Source organism: Heterodontus francisci, chromosome 5 (assembly GCF_036365525.1).
Source record: "Heterodontus francisci isolate sHetFra1 chromosome 5, sHetFra1.hap1, whole genome shotgun sequence".
NCBI classification, from domain to species: domain Eukaryota; kingdom Metazoa; phylum Chordata; class Chondrichthyes; order Heterodontiformes; family Heterodontidae; genus Heterodontus; species Heterodontus francisci.
This window is the reverse complement of record NC_090375.1, coordinates 204,682,841-204,698,378: the sequence shown is the minus strand read 5'-3', so window position 1 is coordinate 204,698,378 and position 15,538 is coordinate 204,682,841.

The window sequence follows — 15,538 nt, the reverse complement described above, 5'->3', positions numbered from 1 at the left end:
CACGTGGGATCATACCTCGACTGTACCTGAATCACCTGCACTTTACAATTGTTCCATTACAATTTTGCCTGTCTGTCTTTGATTCCAGTTTTCCTGGGCTAGATCTGTTCTCACCCCACAGAAATTGGGCCTCCCCAGTGAAGTATTTTTACTCTGGATTGCTCTTTGTCCTTTTCTATAGCTAACCTAAACCTTATGATACTCTGATCACTGTCCCCTCAATGTTCCACTACTGACACTCGATCCACTCGACCCACCTCATTCCCCAGATCCTGATCCAGCAATGTCTTGGACTGGAAAAGTACTGATCTCGAAAATTCTCCCAATCACACTTCATAAATTATTTCCTCTCCATATTAGAATAATTAAAGTCCCCCATTATAAATAGGTTTTGCAACTCCCTGCAATTTCCTTGCCAATATTTCCTCGATATCTCTCCTATTATTTGGTAGCCAATAGATTAGTGTAATGCAGTGGTGTCTCTATTTTTCCTCAGCTTTAACCAAATAGATTCTGTCTTTCAACCCTCTAGGACTTCCTCTCTCTCCAGTCCTTTAATATTTTCCTCAATCAATACTGTTCCTGTTCCTCTATTCTTTCCTTCCCTATCTTTCCTGAATACTTTGTATCCAGGAATAGTTAATACCCAGTCTGCTCTTGTTCACCTGCATCTCCATTATCAACACACATTATATTCCCACTTGGCTATCTGTGCCTGTGAATCACTAATCTCACTGACCACACTCTGTGCTTTCACATACCTGCACTGTCAACCTAATTTAGACTGTTTTGCATTTCCTGTTACTAATTGGCCCAGTTAATATCTTCCTATTTCTCAAATTAGTGCTATCTGTCTCTCCCAATTCTTTGTGCATCTTGTTTTTCTTCTCTAATTTTACATCCTTTTTCCCATCCCCCTGCCAACTCACTTTAAACCTGCCCTTTAAACTCGGGTCGATTGATAAAAATTTCTTGCTAATAAATCCAACAAGGAATTCAGAAGAACATTCCTGACTCAAGACAATGTTGAATATGTGGAATTCACTGCCAGATAGTGTATTTGAGGTGAAAAACATTGATGCATTAAAGTGAAAGTAGAAAAATACATGAGGGAGAAAGGAATAGAATGGTACGTTGATCGGATTAGAGGATGTAGGTCAAGTGGCAGGATGCACATGAGGAACATTCACACAGATATAGAATAGCTGGGCCGAAGGGTTAGTTTCTGTGTCTTAAATTACATGTGAATAAGAGGAAATTGTTTCCACTGACAAATAGCTTGGATATCAGAGGGTGTAATTTTAATCTCAGTGAGAAAGGAACATAAAGGTAGGGGAGATATTGTTTTATGCATTATGGAAAGCATTGCCTGAAACGATGGTGGAAACAGATTCAATAGTAATTTTTGACCAAGAATTGAACATAAAGTTGAAAAGGAAAAAAGCAGTTCTATGGAGGAAGAGCAGGGCATTTTGACTGATTATATGAATCTTGTAAAGAGCCTGCAAATGCACGATGGATCGAATGGCCTCCTTCTGTACTGTAAGATTCTATGACTCTGACTGTTGAGACCAAGTTGTTTCTGTTCACTGACAGTTGTATCAAATCCACATCCTTCAGGTCTCTTCAGCTGCTTGGAGCAGATGGTTTTTAGCCCAGTAATTGGATGTCCTCAGTGGTGGAGCTCGTTCTCAACAGTGTCAAAGGCTGCAGTTAATTTAAGAAAAATAAAGGGGAACCGTGCACCATGGTCACAGACACACAGGATGTCATTCGTGAATTCCGTTATGACTTTGGTGCTGTGGCAAGGGTGGAAACATAATTCAACAAATTCAAACATGGAGTGACTGGAAAGAAGGATGTAAGTTTGTGTGGTGACAACACATTGAAGGAATTTGGAAAAGAGGCAGGAGTTTACAAGATCAGCAAGTGTAGAATGTGAGTTTTTTGTTCATCTCTGATTCCAGGTAGTTAGATTTTCAAAAATCTCTGAGGAGGCATAAACTGGAGAAGAAGGGTCACTGACCCGAAACGTTAACTCTGCTTCTCTTTCCACAGATGCTGCCAGACCTGCTGAGTGATTCCAGCATTTCTTGTTTTTATTTCAGATTTCCAGCATCCGCAGTATTTTGCTTTTATAAACTGGAGATGCCCTGGAGCCAAAGCTGACAATAGAAATTGTGAGTGTAGAGATCGTTGGGACGCTAGTTGTTTCCAGAAAGCAGAGAATGCTCTTGTGCTTGTTTGAACAAGTTTAATGAGGAGTGCAAGAGGGCATGTCAGGAGCAGCATGAAGTATATCTAAAAATGAGGTGTCAGCCTGGTGAAGCTACAACACAGGACTCCTTGCATGCCAAACAGCGGAAGCAGCATGCAATAGACAGGGCTATGTGATCTCACAACCAACGGATCAGATCTAAGCTCTGCAGTCCTGACACATCCAGTCGTGAATGTTGGTGTACAATTAAACAACTAAGAAGAGGAGGAATCTCAACAAATATCCCCATCCTCAATGATGGGAGAGCCCAGCACATCAGTGCGAAAGACAAAGCTGAAGCATTTGCATCTATCTTCAGCCAGAGGTGCCGAGTGGATGATCCATCTCGGCCTTTTCCTGAGATCACCAGATTCACAGATGCCAGTCTTGGCCAAATCGAGTCACTCCATGTGATATTGAGAAACGCTGAAGGCACTGGAAGCTGCACAGGCTATGGACCCTGACAATATTTCGGCAATAGTACTGAAGACATCTGCTCCAGAACTTGCTGCCCCCCTAGCCAAGCTGTCCCAGTACAGCTACAAAACTGGCATCCACCCGGCAACACACAGTGGCAGCAGTGTTTACCATCTACAAGCTGCACTGCAGCAACTCACCAAGACTCCTTCGACACCACCTTCCAAACTTGCGACCTCTACCACCTAGAAGGATAAGGGCAACAGGTGTATGGGAACACCCACTACCTACATAATCCCCTCCAAGCCACACACCATCCTGATTTGGAACTATTCCACCATTCCTTCACTGTCGCTGGGTCAAATTCCTGGAACTCCCTTCCCAACTGACGGTATACCTACACCTCAAGGACTGCAGCGGTTCAAGAAGGCAGCTCACCACCACCTCCTTTGGAGTAATTAGGGATGGGCAATAAATGCTGGCCTGGCCAGTGACGCCCACATTTCCTGAACAAGTTAAAAAAAACAAGTGGAACAATGCCGGCTGAATAGTGAAATAACTAAGTTGTTGATCACATGCTTTGTAATTATTAAATATTGATTTCTACTCCTGTCATTTCCATAAGATTCAGAAGTTTATTTTTGTATCATTTTCAAAAAGATCCTCTTGCACTTTGCTTAACGTTAAAGGTAACGACACACAAAATGTTCCTGACCTGCAAATCCCAATCTCATGCTAAGCACAGGAATCAGCACCATGGAAAATACACATGTAACTTCAATGGCTTGGAGAGCCAGCACATCTTGGTGAAGAGATCATTCAACATAAAATCCAACCAACAACATGGTCTGGATCCATCTTCTGTGAAATGAGACACAGTGACCTCTATGTATCATGTTGACTTCTCTGTAGTTCAAAGATTGGAAGTATTCAGCCTTCTGGAACACAAATTAAAGCTCAGCGAAATTTTGGAAGACTTTAGAATGACAGCTTTGAAGTGGAAGTGCACCCCAAGGGGAGGGAACCATTGACAATGTCAGCTCACAAGGGGAAGGAAGGGAAACTGACTGTCAGAAGTGTGTAAGAAGGGTCCAAAGAGCAGCTGTTGGGTCCCACATACATGATAAGCTCACAAGGGCACAGGAGAAGATACAGGGGGAAGGAGAGATGAAATTCATATCAGAGCTCGAGTCGGACTCAGGAGGAAGGCTGGGAATGGGTTTTGTTACATGGGCAAGGGGAACAGATATGTGCCAGAGGAACATGAAAGGACAGCCCAAGTAACCTGGACTTGATGGTGTGAAGCTGGAAGCTGTAACCAAAGACTGGGCGTTAGAAAATATTTTACTCGGGACGAGTGCATCAAAGTTCAAGATGAGGAAACAACAATAAGAACATAAGAAATAGGAGCAGGAGTAGGCCATTCAGCCCTTCGAGTCCACACCACCATTCAATGAGATCATTGCTGATCTTCTCCTTCAACACCATTTTCCTGCACTATCCCCGCATCCCTTGATGTTTTTAATATGTCGAAATGTATCGATTTCAGTCTTGAACATACTCAACGACTGAACCTCCACAGCCCTCTGAGGCAGAGAATTCCAAAGATTCACCACCCTCTGAGTGAAGAAATTCCTCCTCTTCTCAGTCCTAAATGGCCTGATCTTTATTCTGAGACTGTGTCCCCTGGTTCTAGACTCCCCAGCCAGGGGAAACATCTTTTCTGCATCTATCCTGTCGAGCCCAGGAAGAATTTTATATGTTTGAATGAGATCACCTCTCATTCTTCTGAAGTCCAGAGAATAAAGGTCCAGTCTATTAAAGCTTTCCTCACAGGAAAATCCCTCCATCCCAGGAAGTAGTATGGTGAACTTGTGTTGCAATCCCTCTCTGGCAATTATATCTTTCCTGAGATAAGGAGATGAAAACTGTACACAATACTCCAGGTGTAGTCTCACCAAGGCTCTATATAATTGCAGTAAGACATCTTTACCCCTATACTCAAATCCTCTTTTAATAAAGGCCAACAGACCACTTGCCTTCTTCATTGCTTGTTATACCTGTATGTTAGCTTTCAGTGACTCATGAACAAGGACCCAAGTCCTTTTGAAGTTGAACACTTGCCAACCTCTCACCATTTAAGAAATACCCCATGGGCTGGGTTTTACCAGGCCCCCAACATTGCACTCCGTGGTGGGGGTGCCGGATGATGCTTCTGACAGAGGCCCACCATGGACCCCGAAGTCAGGAGGCCCCAGCCTGATCCTCCCGGTGGCGGCAAGGCTCCATGTCACCGCCACCACCCCCCCACCCCCCGTCACCCCCAGCCCGTCACTGGGTGACAGAAGCTGAATTTCAATATTTAAATTAATAAACAGAATACACTTAATTGAACCTCAGTGCAGCAGCCAGTACTCCCGTGCCTTCAATTCCCCACTTGAAGTTCAATCGGATTAAGGTTCTAATTTCAGTCTGAGATATTTCAAGAAGTCATGGGCAATTTGGGGATTAGACAGTTGCTTTAAGGTGTTCCTGAGCCACACCACAAGCTTTCTTGAGCCTGTCCTGGAACACAGATACATAGTTCAGTATCGAAGATTCATTCTTTTGTTCCAAGAATCTGTCTTTTATGAGTTTTAGAGGACGTCTTACTTGATGTCCATGAACCAATTGGAAAGGACTGAAGCCAAAAGAATTATTCAGTGAGTCTCTCAAATTGCCCATGACTTCTTGAAATATCTTAGAGAGTTGAAATCTTCAGCATATCACCCACAGTCACAGGGAGCTTTGGAGAGATACCATCAAACTCTCAAAACAATGATTGGAACATACTGTCATGAATATCCACATAACGGGGATAAAGGACGAGACTTTCTTTTATTTGCTGCCAGAGACTCACTGAATAAGTCTCTCGGCTTCAGTCCTTTCCAATTGGTTCATGGACATTGAGTAAGAGGTCCTCTAAAACTGATAAAAAACAGATTCTTGGAACAAAAGAATGAATCTTCAATACTATCCTATGTATCTGTGTTCTGAGAAAGGCTCACAAAAGCTTGTGGTGTGGCTCAGCCTTAAAGCATCCCAAGCCAATATGAAAAAATTTAAATGTTTTTCCAATTTTTTTTTGCATTGCAATGAAACACATTTCAGGAATGGTGTTTCATTTTGCCAAGGGCGGAGGTGTCACGGACTTGAATTATTTTTTCGCCTCGAAGACTTTGTAAGCCTGTTATTAAACTTAAGTAGTAAATATAGTTCGTTGTAGAGTAGAACACATTTCTTTTGAAAGAGGAAACAGTGTAATTTATTTGTATAATATGAAGTGATGATGTTATGATGTGATGACATCAGGACATAAATGAACACTCCTTGAACTGACCATGCTTGGTGTCCATCTTTGTCTGTTATTGCCACCCAAATATATCACACTCTTCAAGCCCATCTCCAATTGACTTGTGTAAGATCTCATGGAATCTGATTTTACCACCATTCTAATCTTAACAAGTAATGTCTCCTCATTTCCCCTCTGGTTCTTCTGTCCCACAAGTCAAGCAACAGCCTGACATAGTCATACTCAGCGAATCATACCTTCCAACCAATGCCGCAGACTCCTCCATCACCATCCCTGGGTATATCCTGTCCCACTGGCAGGACAGACCCACCAGAGATGGTGGGGCAGAGTGTTACAGTCAGGAAGGAGTGATCCCAACATGGACTCCAAAACCCATGAAGTCTCATGGCATCAGGTCAAACATGAGCAAGGAAACCACCTGCTTATTGGAGAGTGGCAAATGTGAGACCATTACTCCAAACAGGATGTAAGGACATTGCTGATAACTACAGGCTGGTCAGTTTAACATCAGTGGTGGGAAAGGTTTGAGAAACAATAATCAGGGAAAAAATCAAGAGGCACTTGTAGCGGTTTGAGCTGATTCAGGAGATCCAGACTGATTTGTAAAAGGCAGATCATGTCTGACTAATTTAATGTTTGTGAAGTAACAGAGAAAGTTGTGAGGAAAGTGTTTGACAAAGTACCATAAAAAGCTGGTTAACAAAATTGAGGCTGATGAAATAGGAGGGTCAGTGTCAGATTGGATAAAAATTAGCTAAGGTCAGAAAATAGGGAGTCGTGGTAAATGTTTTTTCGACTGGAGGATGGTACATAGTGGTGTTCCCCACTGTTCAGTGTGAGGACCACTGCTTTTTTGCGATATATAAATGACTTGAAAATTGGAAGACAGAGTAGAATTTCAAAACTTGCCAATGATACCTAACTTGGAAGTGTGGGAAATAGTGAGGATGATACTAATCGGGTGCAATAGGACATAAATAGGCTACACAATGGGAAGACAAGTGGCAAATGGAATTTTATACAGAGAAGTGTGAGATGATGCATTTGGCAGAAGGGATAGGGAGAGGCAATATATATACTTAATGGCACAGTTCTAAAGAGTGTACAGGGACAGAGGGAGCTGGGTGTGCATGTGCATCAATCCTTGAAGATGGCAGGATATATTGAGAGAGTGGTTAACAAAGCATATGGGATCTTGGGCTTCATAAGTAGAGGTATTGAGTACAAAAGCAGGGAAGTTTTGCTAAACCTTTAGAAAACTTTGGTTAGTCCACAACTAGAGTATTGTGTCCAGTTCTGGTCACCACACTTTTGGAAGGATGTGAGGGTCCTTGAGAGAGTTCAGAGGAGATTTACCAGAATGTTTCCAGGATGAGACAATTTAGCTACAAGGTTAGGTTGGAGAAGCTAGGGTTTTCCTCCTTGGTGCAATACGAAAGATTGTAAACTCGATTCCTTTCCTCACACTCTCTCCTCGTTAGTCTCTTTCAGTTTCCTCTCTGCTGAAACTCTCTGTGTCTTGACCTCCCTCCGAATGCTGCTAAACTCCAGAAATTAAATGCAGCTCGGTACCTTCATTTAAACTGCTGATGGCTCCTTTAACAAAGTCCATCCTCCTGATTTGAACAAAGTTTCCAAGGTAGAGTCTTCGCGTTATTAGGGCACAGAAGGAGGGCATTTGGCCCATTGACTCTCTGTAGAGAATCCAGTCAGTCCCATTCCCCCGCTCTATCCCCGTGGCCCTGTAAGTTTATTTTCCTCAAATGCCCATCCAATTTCCTTCTGAAATCACTGATCGTCTCTTCTTCCATCACCCTCATAGGCAGCGAGTTCCAGATCATTACCACTCGCTGTGTAAAATGTTCTTCCTCACATCCCCTCTGTATCTCTTGCCCAAAACCTTCAATCTGTGTCCCCTAGTTCTTGTACCTTCAGCTAATGGGAACAGCTTTTCTTTCTCTACCTTATCTAAACCTATCACCATGTTGTAGACCTCTATCAAATCTCCCCTCAACGTCCTTTGCACCAAGGAAGAAAACCCTAGTTTCTCCAACCCTACCTTGTAGCTAAATTGCCTCATCCTGGAACCATTCTAGTAAATAAAAGCAAAATACTGCAGATGCTGGAAATCTGAAATAAAAACAAGAAATGCTGGAAATACTCAGCTGGTCTGGCAGCATCTGTGGAGAGAGAAGCAGAGTTAATGTTTCAGGTCAGTGACACTTCTTCAGAACTGCTATTCGAGTAAATCTCCTCTGAACCCTCTCAAGGACCCTCACATCTTTCTGAAAGTCTGGTGACCAGAACTGGACACAATCCTCCAGTTGTGGCCTAACCAAAGCTTTCTAAAGGTTTCGCAGAACTTCCCTGCTTTTGTTCTCAATACCTCTACTTATGAAGCCCAAGATCCCATATGCTTTGTTAACCACTCTCTCAATATGTCCTGCCACCTTCAAAGATCAATGCACATGCACATCCATGTCCCATCATGTAGCACCTATTCAGATAGAGGACTGTACCTCTCCACTCACTGATCAATAACACATGTCCCATTATATAGCACCTATTCAGATAGAGGACTGTACCTCTTCACTCACTGATCAATAACACATGTCCCATTATGTAGCACCTATTCAGATAGAGGACTGTACCTCTTCACTCACTGATCAATAACACATGTCCCATTATGTAGCACCTATTCAGATAGAGGACTGTACCTCTTCACTCACTGATCAATAACACATGTCCCATTATGTAGCACCTATTCAGATAGAGGACTGTACCTCTCCACTCACTGATCAATAACACATGTTCCATTATGTAGCACCTATTCAGATAGAGGACTGTACCTCTTCACTCACTGATCAATAACACATGTCCCATTATGTAGCACCTATTCAGATAGAGGACTGTATCTCTCCACACACTGATCAATAACACATGTTCCATTATGTAACACCTATTCTGATAGAGGACTGTACCTCTTCACTCACTGATCAATAACACATGTCCCATTATGTAGCACCTATTCAGATAGAGGACTGTACCTCTTCACTCACTGATCAATAACACATGTCCCATTATGTAGCACCTATTCAGATAGAGGACTGTACCTCTCCACACACTGATCAATAACACATGTCCCATTATGTAGCACCTATTCAGATAGAGGACTGTACCTCTCCACTCACTGATCAATAACACATGTTCCATTATGTAGCACCTATTCAGATAGAGGACTGTACCTCTCCACTCACTGATCAATAACACATGTTCCATTATGTAACACCTATTCAGATAGAGGACTGTACCTCTCCACACACTGATCAATAACACATGTCCCTTTATGTAGCACCTATTCAGATAGAGGATAAACCTCTCAACTCCACTGCTTAATGAAAATCCAAATGCTCTACATGCACTGGTTCCCTCTGATCTACCCTGCAAATTACAACCTGAAAAAAACAATAACAGATTTGTTAAACAAGATTTCCTTTTCATAAATCCATGTCAGCTCTACCTAATCATATTCTGATTCTTTAAGTGCTCTGTTACCATGACACTAATAATCGATTCTATCATTTTCCCATGATCTGCATTTGGGGCAATTCTGTGAGAAATGTCTGTTCTACATTCCTATTTCTACATCTTCTGTCACGTGTCATTTGAGAATCAGAGGTGCAGTGAGTTCATTAAACTTTTAAAAACCTTTAAAAACTTTCAAATATACTGTGAAACAATTGACATAATTTAATAAAGCTGTGAAAACTTTTATAAACTTTAAAATAATTTGAAAGTGTTTTGAACAGTCTATAAAAAGATGAGCTCAGTAAAATAAACAGCTTTTTGATGAACCCTTATTGACCTGCTTACAGAAAAGTAGATGGCAGCACAAAAGGCAGATGAGAGGAGGAAGTGTCATAACGTCAGTGATAAAGAGCTGGACACATTTCTCAATGAGGTGGAGGTGATGCATCACAGGCTTATGGGTAAGTGTAGGGCACTTAGAAAAGGTCACATCTTGGTCTGGATGGAGGTCACAGAGACTGTGACTGTGAACAGCACTGTTTCACCGATCACAAAGTAATATCACCAACAATAGAATGATTTTACACCATCTGCCGGGGTTTGTACATCCTGGAAATCTTTCCATTTAAATTTTCATTTCAGATTTAAAAGGCTATGTAGTGAAGATCTTGTTTGTGGGTGGTTTGTTCAGGGTGAACTGAAGTCAAGTGGTTGTAAAATTGAATTGCCTTTGGAGACAGGGTTCACGAGGTGTTTATAAAGATCTCTTATCTGCAGTACAGACTGGAGGTGTGAAATTCCTTTTAGTGAATGATCCATCATCACATTGTCGGCTGTCCCTCGATTCCAGGATGACATCTACTCATGGTCATTAGTTTCTGTCATGGGTCTTCAGCTGACTGAACAGGCCGATTCTCAATCCGCAGATATCTGGGCACATGGGGCAGGATGTCCCATGAGGTGGTGGGATCTGGAGAGCAGGATTTACTTCCTTTTCTTTCCTTCTCTGCTGCTGCTCTGCCTCATCGTTAAGGTGTTTGGACCTGAAACACGTTGCAGCTTGATGGACAACTTGTCATCATTTTCACCGATTGGTAGCAAGTTCCTCCCAGTCATCAATGTCAATGTTGCTGCACTTCAAAGAGAGCTTCAGAGAGTCTTTCAAGCGTTTTCTTTGTCTCCCCCGGAACACTGGCCATTTGAGAGTTTGAGAAAAGAGGACCTGGTGGGGGAGATAGTTTTCGGCCGTCTGGACACAGTGTCCAGTCCATTGAAATAGGTTTTGCAGGAGTTTTGACGGAATGCTTGAGGAGCTATCTTCAAGAAGGATACTAGTGTTTGTTCGACGGTCCTCCCAATGAATCCAGAGGATGAGGACCAGGAAATGCAACACTGGATCAGCTGTTACAGCTCAGCATTCTACAAACTACGGCAGTGAATGAGACAAAGTCTCCAAACCTCCTGAAATGTCAAACACAAACCAATAAAGAAGCACAAAGTGATATTTATTGGACTGTTTCTGTTTAGAGTAAGCTGGCTCATTCTGCCCAGGAGCTGTCATTGACCAGGAGGGTTTGGTCTTTCTGAAGGATCTGATTGAGGATGAAGACAGACCCAGTGAGCTGGTGGGAATCAGTAATACTTCAGTGACTGGTAACCAATCAGACACTGGAATGAGGAAAGGTGAGTGTCAGCAGCTGAATGTTTAAACCATGTTTGAGAATATCAGCTTCTGTGATGTGACCAATGAACATGCATCAGTATTGGGAATGTTTAATCCTGACTGGTGAACCGCTGTCTTTGGACAAACTGGCTAGAGAGGCTGTCAGTAACAGCAACTGAGGATGTTGAAAGGGGGTCTGGAGAAGGTAATGAGTCAGTAACAGCAGCTGAGGATGTTGAAAGGGGGTCTGGAGAAGGCAGTGAGTCAGTAACAGCAGCTGAGGATGTTGAAAGGGGGTCTGGAGAAGGCAGTGAGTCAGTAACAGCAACTGAGGGTGTTGAAAGGGGGTCTGGAGAAGGTAGTGAGTCAGTAACAGCAGCTGAGGATGTTGAAAGGGGGTCTGGAGAAGGTAATGAGTCAGTAACAGCAACTGAGGGTGTTGAAAGGGGGTCTGGAGAAGGCAGTGAGTCAGTAACAGCAGCTGAGGATGTTGAAAGGGGATCTGGAGAAGGCAGTGAGTCAGTAACAGCAGCTGAGGATGTTGAAAGGGGATCTGGAGAAGGCAGTGAGACAGTAACAGCAGCTGAGGATGTTGAAAGGGGGTCTGGAGAAGGCAGTGAGTCAGTAACAGCAGCTGAGGATGTTGAAAGGGGGTCTGGAGAATGTAGTGAGTCAGTAACAGCAACTGAGGGTGTTGAAAGGGGGTCTGGAGAAGGCAGTGAGTCAGTAACAGCAACTGAGGATGTTGAAAGGGGGTCTGGAGAAGGCAGTGAGTCAGTAACAGCAACTGAGGATGTTGAAAGGGGGTCTGGAGATGGCAGTGAGTCAGTAACAGCAGCTGAGGATGTTGAAAGGGGGTCTGGAGAAGGTAGTGAGTCAGTAACAGCAACTGAGGATGTTGAAAGGGGGTCTGGAGAAGGCAGTGAGTCAGTAACAGCAACTGAGGATGTTGAAAGGGGGTCTGGAGAAGGCAGTGAGTCAGTAACAGCAACTGAGGATGTTGAAAGGGGGTCTGGAGAAGGCAGTGAGTCAGTAACAGCAACTGAGGATGTTGAAAGGGGGTCTGGAGAAGGCAGTGAGTCAGTAACAGCAACTGAGGATGTTGAAAGGGGGTCTGGAGATGGCAGTGAGTCAGTAACAGCAGCTGAGGATGTTGAAAGGGGGTCTGGAGAAGGTAGTGAGTCAGTAACAGCAGCTGAGGATGTTGAAAGGGGGTCTGGAGAAGGCAGTGAGTCAGTAACAGCAGCTGAGGGTGTTGAAAGGGGGTCTGGAGAAGGCAGTGAGTCAGTAACAGCAGCTGAAGATGTTGAAAGGGGTTCTGGAGAAGGCAGTGAGTCAGTAACAGCAGCTGAGGGTGTTGAAAGGGGGTCTGGAGAAGGCAGTGAGTCAGTAACAGCAGCTGAGGATGTTGAAAGGGGGTCTGGAGAAGGCAGTGAGTCAGTAACAGCAGCTGAGGATGTTGAAAGGGGGTCTGGAGAAGGCAGTGAGTCAGTAACAGCAGCTGAGGGTGTTGAAAGGGGGTCTGGAGAATGTAGTGAGTCAGTAACAGCAGCTGAGGATGTTGAAAGGGGGTCTGGAGAAGGCAGTGAGTCAGTAACAGCAGCTGAGGATGTAGAAAGGGGGTCTGGAGAAGGCAGTGAGTCAGTAACAGCAGCTGAGGATGTTGAAAGGGGGTCTGGAGAAGGCAGTGAGTCAGTAACAGCAGCTGAGGATGTTGAAAGGGGGTCTGGAGAAGGCAGTGAGTCAGTAACAGCAGCTGAGGATGTTGAAAGGGGGTCTGGAGAAGGCAGTGAGTCAGTAACAGCAGCTGAGGATGTTGAAAGGGGGTCTGGAGAAGGTAGTGAGTCAGTAACAGCAGCTGAGGATGTTGAAAGGGGGTCTGGAGAAGGCAGTGAGTCAGTAACAGCAGCTGAGGATGTTGAAAGGGGGTCTGGAGATGGCAGTGAGTCAGTAACAGCAGCTGAGGATGTTGAAAGGGGGTCTGGAGAAGGCAGTGAGTCAGTAACAGCAGCTGAGGATGTTGAAAGGGGGTCTGGAGATGGCAGTGAGTCAGTAACAGCAGCTGAGGATGTTGAAAGAGGGTCTGGAGATGGCAGTGAGTCAGTAACAGCAGCTGAGGATGTTGAAAGGGGGTCTGGAGATGGCAGTGAGTCAGTAACAGCAGCTGAGGATGTTGAAAGAGGGTCTGGAGATGGCAGTGAGTCAGTAACAGCAGCTGAGGATGTTGAAAGGGGGTCTGGCGAAGGCAGTGAGTCAGTAACAGCAGCTGCGGATGTTGAAAGGGGGTCAGGAGAAGGCAGTGAGTCAGTAACTGCAGCTGAGGATGTTGAAAGGGGGTCTGGAGAAAGCAGTGAGCTGTCGTTCACAGAGGGAATTGAGACAGTAACTGAGTCGGAGGTTGAAGAGCAGTGGAATCCTGACGAGCAGGTGGGTAGGCACCGTGGGTGGGATCGCAGGTGCAGTTGCCTTGTCATTCCTGTCTCCACATAGTACCTTCAGGATGCCGATATCGAGGGGGGAGGGTTTGTTTCGGTTAATGACCCGGGGACGATAGTCAAATCACCACCTCTCGATCTCCTGATCTCTCTTACTCTGAGTGAGCCAGAGAGAGATGTCCTCCAGACAGCCATGAAGCTGAGGCTGTGAGGTCACAGGGAGGATGTGTGATGAACTGGTCCAAAGGTGAAGACGAGTCTTTGTCAGGAGGTGAGGGAGTTGAAGACGAGTCTTTGTCAGGAGGTGAGGGAGTTGAAGACGAGTCTTTGTCAGGAGGTGAGGGAGTTGAAGACGTGTCTTTGTCAGGAGGTGAGGGAGTTGAAAACGAGTCTTTGTCAGGAGGTGAGGGAGTTGAAGACGAGTCTTTGTCAGGTGAGGGAGTTGAAGACGTGTCTTTGTCAGGAGGTGAGGGAATTGAAGACGAGTCTTTGTCAGGAGGTGAGGGAGTTGAAGACGAGTCTTTGTCAGGAGGTGAGGGAGTTGAAGACGAGTCTTTGTCAGGAGGTGAGGGAGTTGAAGACGAGTCTTTGTCAGGAGGTGAGGGATTTGAAGATGAGTCTTTGTCAGGAGGTAAGGGATTTGAAGATGAGTCTTTGTCAGGAGGTGAGGGAGTTGAAGACCATTCTTTGTCAGGAGGTGAGGGAGTTGAAGACGAGTCTTTGTCAGGAGGTGAGGGAGTTGAAGACGAGTCGTTGTCAGGAGGTGAGGGAGTTGAAGACGAGTCTTTGCTCGGAGGTGAGGGAGTTGAAGACGAGTCTTTGTCAGGAGGTGAGGGAGTTGAAGACGAGTCTTTGTCAGGAGGTGAGGGAGTTGAAGACGAGTCTTTGTCAGGAGGTGAGGGAGTTGAAGACGAGTCTTTGTCAGGGGAGGTGAGGGAGTTGAAGACGAGTCTTTGTCAGGAGGTGAGGGAGTTGAAGACGAGTCTTTGTCAGGAGGTGAGGGAGTTGAAGACGAGTCTTTATCAGCAGTTGGCCCTTTCTAATTTTTAATCTTACTGATGGATTTGTTGCTACAACTCTGATCCATCTCAATCAGGATTCTGCAAGTCCCCTTAACCAGACACCAATAGAAACATGAATTGTGTGCAGCTGGTACATCAGTAATATAAATAAACCCAATCGAACCGCTCCTGACAGCTACAAGTACAGAAACCGTGCAGGACCAGGAGACAGCAGCTGCACCTCGAATGGATGCAGCTTCTGACCAGCAGCTTCCCAGCGATGGGTTATCAGCTGCTGGGCATGTCTTTGGCACAAGAAGTGTCACGTCACGGGTACGGGAAAGACACAGGAGGCAGTCGGGTGCCAGCTCTTGCAGAGTGGGCTTCTTTTCCTCACCCACTTTGTGATAGTGACCCTCAGGCAGTGATGACAGGGAGTTTTGGGGGTTTTTTTGAGGAAATATTTTTTTTCTTATTTATTGAGCGTTATGTTTCTAATTTACTGTTTATGTTTTATTTCGGTCAGTTGTTGTTATGCAAATACCGGTAGTCATTTGAAACTGTTCACAATAATTTTATTAAGATGAAACATGTTCAAGTTACAACAGATTAACAAGTAGGAATTTAGCTCATTAACACAAACGATATGAAAAGTCTTGCTCTAAGCAGCTGAAGTTGATCTTATTCAGCAATAATTTGCCTTTCTCAATATCCAGATGTTTCAGACACCAGCTTCTGTCTTGCTGCCCTGGCGACTGTAGCCAGGGTTTCCTCCGGTGGTCCATGAGGCACGGCTCCAGTGCCATCCATGTTGGGATCCTCCACTACATCCATTTCTGGTACAATCTGGTCTGCAGGGTGAAAGGTTAGTCCTTCCTCCAGGGT